General features: G+C 46.5%; 2 non-coding genes across 2 annotated transcripts; both read right to left on the bottom strand.

Annotated features, from left to right (window-relative positions):
• Window positions 1-342: 342 nt before the first annotated feature.
• Window positions 343-508, bottom strand: LOC125446674 (U1 spliceosomal RNA). Its single transcript, XR_007246450.2, has one exon. It is a non-coding gene; the product is annotated as a U1 spliceosomal RNA (small nuclear RNA).
• Window positions 509-1,116: 608 nt separating this feature from the next.
• LOC125446678 (U1 spliceosomal RNA) lies at window positions 1,117-1,280 on the bottom strand. The gene has a single exon (XR_009442967.1). It is a non-coding gene; the product is annotated as a U1 spliceosomal RNA (small nuclear RNA).
• Between the last annotated feature and the right edge of the window lie 6,173 nt (window positions 1,281-7,453).

Here is a 7,453-nt window from a genome sequence, read left to right as displayed (position 1 = left end):
TGCAGGGACTCAGGTTCAGTTCCATCTTAGACATGATTTTTGTAAGCTGCATTCAGTCGTGAAATTGGCATCCAGTCTCGAACTTCCTCCCTTTCCAGCTGAGGGTGAATCTCGTGGATTTGCACAGAAGCAAACTTACCCACAGAGCTGAACACAACTTACCAGGTAAAATGGTTTAAGAAGCATCAAGACAGATGCATAGAACTGTGCTGTAAATCTGGAAGGAAAAACATAAGCTGCCAAGAAGTGTCGCTCTTCGAAGCTGCCAGACCGGCATAAGACTGAAACTAGGAACACCGACTAACTTAATCACAAAAACTCTTTTTTTAAAAAAGATACTAACCGGGGAGAGCGCGAACGCAGTCCCCCACTACCACAAATTTTGCAGTCGAGTATCCCGCATTTCGGGAATTCGCAGGCGTCAGCACACCTGAGGTGCAATGGGCTAGCCTCGTCCTGGGAGAACTTTTTTTTATTGAAAAAAATATACTTTATTCATAGATGGTACAAAAAAGAAAACATATTTATACACCTACACAGTCATACAACCGCTCCGGGTTACCCAGGGGGTACATACAGCAACTAAAAGAAAAGAAACAACAAAACAAAAAAATCCCTGGCGGTCGTCTGCCCGCACAGCCCCTGTTGGCCCCCTGCCGTTACCAGATGGGGCCCCTTTTTCTATTCTGGACGAGGGGTTTCATACGGTCAATTACTCGCTCAATTAGTTGAGCTGCACGCATAAATTGACATTTAGATTTACTTCAGTACAGGAGTAAAGTTAAAAAACACATCACCATCTAAGGTAGAAAGATATCGATGTACAATTATACTTTAGTAGAAAGTATTCAAAGAAACAAAGTTATCAGAATAAGTTGAAAAAAAGGAATAAGTTAATAGTTAATATTAAAAGTCGCCGTTTACACAGACTGCTGAAGTTGCTACCGATTTGATCTCCTCCTCGTACCTCGACCCACCCACAACGGAGATACCGCCACAGAGAGCTGACAACAGCGCTACGGGCTACTGAAAACCGTAATTCAAGACCACACGGAGACAACACAACGAGTTCTACTTAAAGGACAAATATAAAACTGTCTTTTGTTTCAAAAAGATCAGGGGAGAGCGCGAACGCAGTCCCCCACTACCACAAATTTTGCAGTCGAGTATCCCGCATTTGGGGACATCGCAGGCGTCAGCACACCCGAAGTGCAATGGGCTAGCCTCGTCCTGGGAGAACCACCTTGTTGATCATGGTATCTCCCCTGCCAGGTAAGTATGCTCGCAACTCTCACTCGCTCACATCCCACAACACCCGCTACCTCTCACACTCACATTCACTCTGTTTGCCAACATCGCAAAATCACCCACCGAACCTTCCCTGCCAGAAGTGAAGCCCAGTTCCACACGTGGATCACAGCACATCTCCAAAGCCCTTGTTTTCCTGGAATAATACTCAAGATCGCTGCTACGACTGCTATTTGCATATATCCCTTAAAAGGAAACGCTCCGCCCCCCCAGTTGCCTTCAGGCTGCATCTTGAACCGCGGAAAGAAATCCCCAGATACACTGCAAGTTCGAACGCCGCTCTGTTTTGAAAACACTTTTCACAATTTGTTGTGAACGCGAATAAAACAACTTCTAAACCTGCCTCGTGAACCCTGAAACTTTTATTTGTGTCAGAGATAATAGAAACTGCCGATGCTGGAGAATCCGAGACAACAAAGTATAGGGTCCAGGCCTGAAACGTCAGCTTTCCTGCTCCTCTGATGCTGCTTGGCCTGCCTGCTGTGTTCGTCCAGCTCTGCAGTTTGTTTGCTTTCTTTTGTGAACGAGTCTAAACCTTTGTTTAACTTTAGCTTTGCAAATCTCTCTTCGGTCTGATACATGACTCCAGGAGAAATCGCACTCAAGCTTTAGGGGTGCCAGGGAGCAATAAACATTTCTCGACAAAATTTGGATGAAATCACCGCCTCCTCTGGTTGCACTTACAGCGCTTCTACTCACTCTGCGTCCAAACTAAAGGCCTGCGATTTAAGATTTAAGTAGCGTTTGGGTGTGTGAATGATTTACTCGTTTACAGTAACAATGAGATATGATGTTTCATGAGCCCTAGTTTATTGTCGTTGAAACACAAGATGGATACATATGAGTGCAACTCTATAAAAACCAGCTTACCTTTTAAATTCCCGAGTAACATCACAGTTCATAAATGACCTCAGATAACAAGGTGTAACATCATAGGATGCTGCTTGGCCTGCTGTGTTCATCTAGCTATGCACTTTGTTATCTCAGATGCTCCAACATCTGCAGTTCCTACTATCTCTCAAATGACCTCACGCTGGTTTACAATTTGATTTTTGATGTTTTTATTTCAAAATTAGACTGTATTCATTAAAAAATTGTGCATGTGCATTGTCACAAATACAGTTTGATTCCACACTAGCATATCGAGTAACCTTACGAAGGGTAATATCGGAAACATTGACTGCTCCTTTCCTCCAGGTGTGAGCCTTACTTCGGTTGTGGGTACAGTGTTGGGAGAGGATTATAAGAGATAAGAGTTATCATCATCTGGAAAGGAATCACTTGATTGGGGTAGCCAACACGGTTGTGTGGAGGGTAGGTCGTGCCTCACAAACCTTATTGAGTTCTTTGAGAAGCTGACTAAACAGGTGGATGAGGGTAAAGCGGTTGATGTGGTGTAAATGGATTTCAGTAAAGCGTTCGATAAGGTTCCCCGCGGTAGGCTGTTTCAGAGAATGCGGAGACGTGGGATTGAGGGTGATTTTGTAGTTTGGATCAGAAATTGGCGATCTGTAAGAAGACAGAGGGTGGTGATTGACAGGAAATGTTCATCCTGGAGTTCAGGTACTAGTGGTGTACCGCAAGGATCTGTTTTGGGGCTACTGCTGTTTGCCATTTTTATAAATGACTTGGATGAGGGCGTAGAAGGACGGGTTAGTAAATTTACGGATGACACTAAAGTCAGTGGAGTTGAAAGTCGGTGGAGTTGTGGACAGGGTGGAAGGAGGTAGCAGGTTATAGAGGGACATAGATAACCTGAGAGCTTGGCTGAGAGGTGGAAAATGGAGTTTAACGTGGAAAAGTGTGAGGTGATTCACTTCGGAAGGAGTAACAGGAACTCAGAGTACTGGGCTAATGGTAAGATTCTTGGTGGTGTGGATGAGCTGAGAGATCTGGGTGTCCATGGACAGAGATCCCTGCCACCCAGGTCGATGGGTTGTTAAGAAGGCGTATGGTGTGTTAGGTTTTATTGGTAGAGGGACTGAGTTTCGGAGACATGAGGTCATGTTGCAGCTGTACAAAACTCTGGTGTGGCCGCACTTGGAGTATTGCCAACAGTTCCAGTCGCTGCATTTTAGGACAGATGTGGAAGCATTGGAAAGGGTGCAGAGGAGATTTACCAGCATGTTGCCTGCTATGGAGGGAAGGTCTGATCAGGAAAGGCTAAGGGACTTGAGCCTGTAATTGTTAGAGCGAAGAAGGTTAAGAGGCGACTTAATAGAGACATACCAGATGATCAGAGAATTAGATAGGGTGGGCAGTGAGAGCCTTTTTCCTCGGATTGTGATGGCTAGCACGAAGGGACATAGCTTTAAATTGAGGGGTGACAGATATAGGACAGAAGTCAGAGGTACATTCTTTACTCAGAGAGTAGTGAGAGTGTGGAATGCCCTGCCTGCAACAGTAGTAGACACACCAGTGTTTAAGGGCATTTAAATGGTCATTGGATAATGGAATAGTGCAGGGTAGATGGGTTTCAGATCAGTTTCACAGGTCAGCAAAACATCGAGGGCCAAAGAGCCTGTACTGTGCTCGGTTCTACATTCCAGATGCTGCCTGACCTGCTGAGCTTCTCCAGCAAATTTGTGTTTGCACCTCATTTATAGCATGCACAGTTTTTTCATTTTTTAAATTATTTGTCTGAGTTGGATTCCAGAATCTGTCATCCTTTTTACCTCAAACAAATAAAACATTTGACTTTGACGACATCCCAACAAACCTAAGGTGTCTCTTACACACACAAGATTATATTTACATGCATTGGAGCACGAGGAGGGCCGGACAATAGATAAACAGCTTTACAGTAGCCCAATTGAAGCTGGTCAAACTGGAGTTGAGCTTGTTCTCCCTGCTCCAGATGTTCCTGTTTCTTGATCCCGATGGTCTCGCTGGAGAGTGAGAGACTCTCCAGCAGCCGCCGGCCCCCAGCTCTGAGTTGAGTGGGGCTTCCTAAAATAGTTATCCAGGTCATTTCCGAGTACAGTGGCTTCTGTTTAGTTACTCGATGTTAATTGAATTCTGTCCCACGAAGGGTGTTACAGAAGACAGTCTTGGCCATTGCAATTTCCCCTATTGACTGAGCTGACCCTCGGAGCCCGCTTGTCTCCAAAGCAGTTCCATTGAAACTCAGTAGAGACAAAAAAAACTGCAAATGCTGGAATCACAGGTAGACAAGCAGGAGGCTGGGAGAACACAGCAAGCCAGGGGGAATCTGGAGGAGAGAAAGAACTCAACAGCAGTCCTGAACAAGGGTAACGCCCAAAATATTGGCTGCTCTTTTCCTCCAGATGCTGCCTGGTCTGCTGTGTTTTTCCAACCTCCTCTTCGTCGGCTGAAACTCAGACGGATTGTTCCACCTGAAAGCACATGGTATTGTCTCATCAACACCTGTACAACCATAAATCAAGGTGAATGACTCGCATACGTGTGTGGCTTGTTCCAAGTCAATGCTGCAAACTTTTGGTTTAATATCTCAGTTCCGCTGTGACATTAACACGTATTCAACGTAACCAATCAAGGGAACCATTTGTACACCTCTCTGAATGGCCTGATCCAGTTTCCAGCACACTGCTCAGTTGGCCAGTTTCCCCAGCACGACCTTCAGTTGTCCACTGTTGCCTCCAGTGTCCAAAAGAGCTGTCATTTTATTTCAAAGGGATGTTCCAATACCTACAAAAGAGGATACAAGGTTCCAGAAATTTCATTACCTGCCACTTCACGCAATCTGGGACAGTGCCCATCAAATCCTGTGGACTGAGATAACAAAGTGTGGAGCTGGATGAACGCAGCAGGCCAAGCTGCATCTTAGGAGCACTAAAGCTGACGTTTCGGACCTAGACCCTTCATCAGAAAAGGGGGATGGGGCGGGGATTCTGAAATAAATAGGGAGAGAGGGGGAGGCAGACTCAAGATGGGGATAGGAGAAGATAGGTGGAGAGGAGAGTATGGGTGGGGAGGTAGGGAGGAGATGGGTCAGTCCAGGCAGGATGGACAGGTCAAGGGGACGGGATGACGTTAGTATAGGAAATGGATGTGCGACTTGAGGTGGGAGGAGGCGATAGGTGAGATGAAGAACAGGTCAGGCAGGCGGGTTGAGCTGGGCTGGCTTTGGGATGCAGTGGTGGAAGGGGAGATTTTGAAGCTGGTAAAATCGACATTGATACCATTGGGCTGCAGGGTTCCCAAGCGGAATATGAGTCGCTGTTCCTGCAACCTATGGGTGGCATCATGGTGGCACAGCAGGAGGCCCAGGATGGACATGTCGTCTGGAGAATGCGAGGGGGTGTTAAAATGGCTCGCGCCTGCGGGGGGCGGGGGGTGCAGTTGTTTATTGCGAATCGAGCGCAATGATGCCACCTGTAGGTTCCAGGAACAGTAACGCATATTCTGCTCGGGTACCCTGCAGCCCAATGGTATCAACGTGGATTTCACCAGCTTCAAAACCTCCCCTTCCTCCACTGCATCTGGAGGGGCCTAGGATGGGGAGCAAGAGGTTGGGAACCCACCCACCCTCAGCCCAAGGGGCTCCAGTTCGCATGCGGCGGTCACATGAGTGGCGATGGTGGGAGTCTGTAACCTGGAGACCAGGGTCTGTTACATAGACTCCGACCGATGTCAAGCACCAACTGGAGGAGCAGCAGAGGAGGAACGAGAATGTGAGAGGAAGATGAAGTCAATTGTGGGAAAATCTTGCATGACATTCAGTGTTACAAGTTGTCACTGGGGCATGGCAACAATATGCATATAACACAGAAAAATTCACTTTTCACAATATCATTATCTAGATGTGACAATCAATCTAAATTTAATTTAACCTGTTTGAGAGGGGGGTATCTGTGGGGAACTCCTCTGCTGTCTGTCTGCACTTACCCGTCTTCTTGGAGGTCAGCCCAGATGGCCGCAATGAGCTGATCGACAAGTGCCTGAGGTCGTCCTGAGCCAAAATAGAGATTGCTGGAAAATTTCAGCAGGTCTGTCTGGCAGCATCTGTGGAGACAAATCAACGATGACTTTTTAAACCGGGTAACACTTCCTTAGGATGGGTTTTTCCTGTTTGCTACACATGCAGAACTGGGAGTTTCTATTTTGGGTCCTCGAGCCTATACCAGTTGATCATAAAATATCCCAGTCATTACCAACTCCCCTTTTCTCCAGGTCTCCACTATTTCTATCACGTTACCATCTGTCCCTCCGCACCTGGTACAGCTGCCTGCCTGTGTCTCCCTCCCTCGCCTTACCTCCACTCACTCGCCTTACCTTCTTTCCCTCAGGCTACATTATCTCCCTTACCTTACCTTTTCTCCCTCAGTCTCACTCTCTCCCTCACCTTACCTTCTCGCCTTCACCCCACCTTCTCTCCTTCTCCTTACCTCCTCTCCCTTACCATGTTCCCCTCGAGCTCTCCTGCTCGTACAGCTCCAGAGACCAAGGCCCTAGCACCACTCCTCCTGTCTCATGGCTGCCCCTGAACTCGGTCTTTCAGCACTCAGACTGGGGCCTAGTGGTAGCTGCACAGCCTACATATGGCCCATTCGCCTGTGCTCCTGTTGCTGCAGCAGTGGGAGTTCATAACCCTCTCCTATGTCCAACCTAGTGTTTGTGTAACCCCCAGTAATTTTATAACGACTTCCCCAGCCCGGTGTTTATACAATCCCCAGTAAATTTATAACAACCCAGCCCAGTGTTTACATCACCCCCAGCAATTTTATAACAACTCCTGCAGGCCCAGCAATTTTATTGCAACCACAGATGAGTGTTTGTATAACAACCAGTAATTTTAAAATATCACTCCAGCTCAGTGTTTATGTAATTCCCAGCACACATTTTATATACCCCCATGTAAGATTGTGACAACTCAGTCATCCCAATGTTTATACGACCTCCAGAAACCCTGTAAATTTATAAACTACTCACCCTGCCAGGTCACTTTCTCTGGTAGCTCGTTCCATACACACATCACTGCCTGTGTAAAAAAAAATGCCTCTCACATTCCTTTTAAATCTTTATCCTCTCACCTTAAAACCTATGCCCTCTACATTTGCATTTGTCTACTCTGGGGAAAAGACCTGGACACCCTGTACATTCCCCTCAGTTTTATAAACTTCTATCAGGCTAATCCTCAGTCTTCAATGCTACAGGGACAATA

This window comes from Stegostoma tigrinum, chromosome 34, assembly GCF_030684315.1.
Source record: "Stegostoma tigrinum isolate sSteTig4 chromosome 34, sSteTig4.hap1, whole genome shotgun sequence".
In the NCBI taxonomy this organism is placed as follows: Eukaryota; Metazoa; Chordata; class Chondrichthyes; order Orectolobiformes; family Stegostomatidae; genus Stegostoma; species Stegostoma tigrinum.
This window is presented reverse-complemented; position numbering and strand designations above follow the sequence as displayed.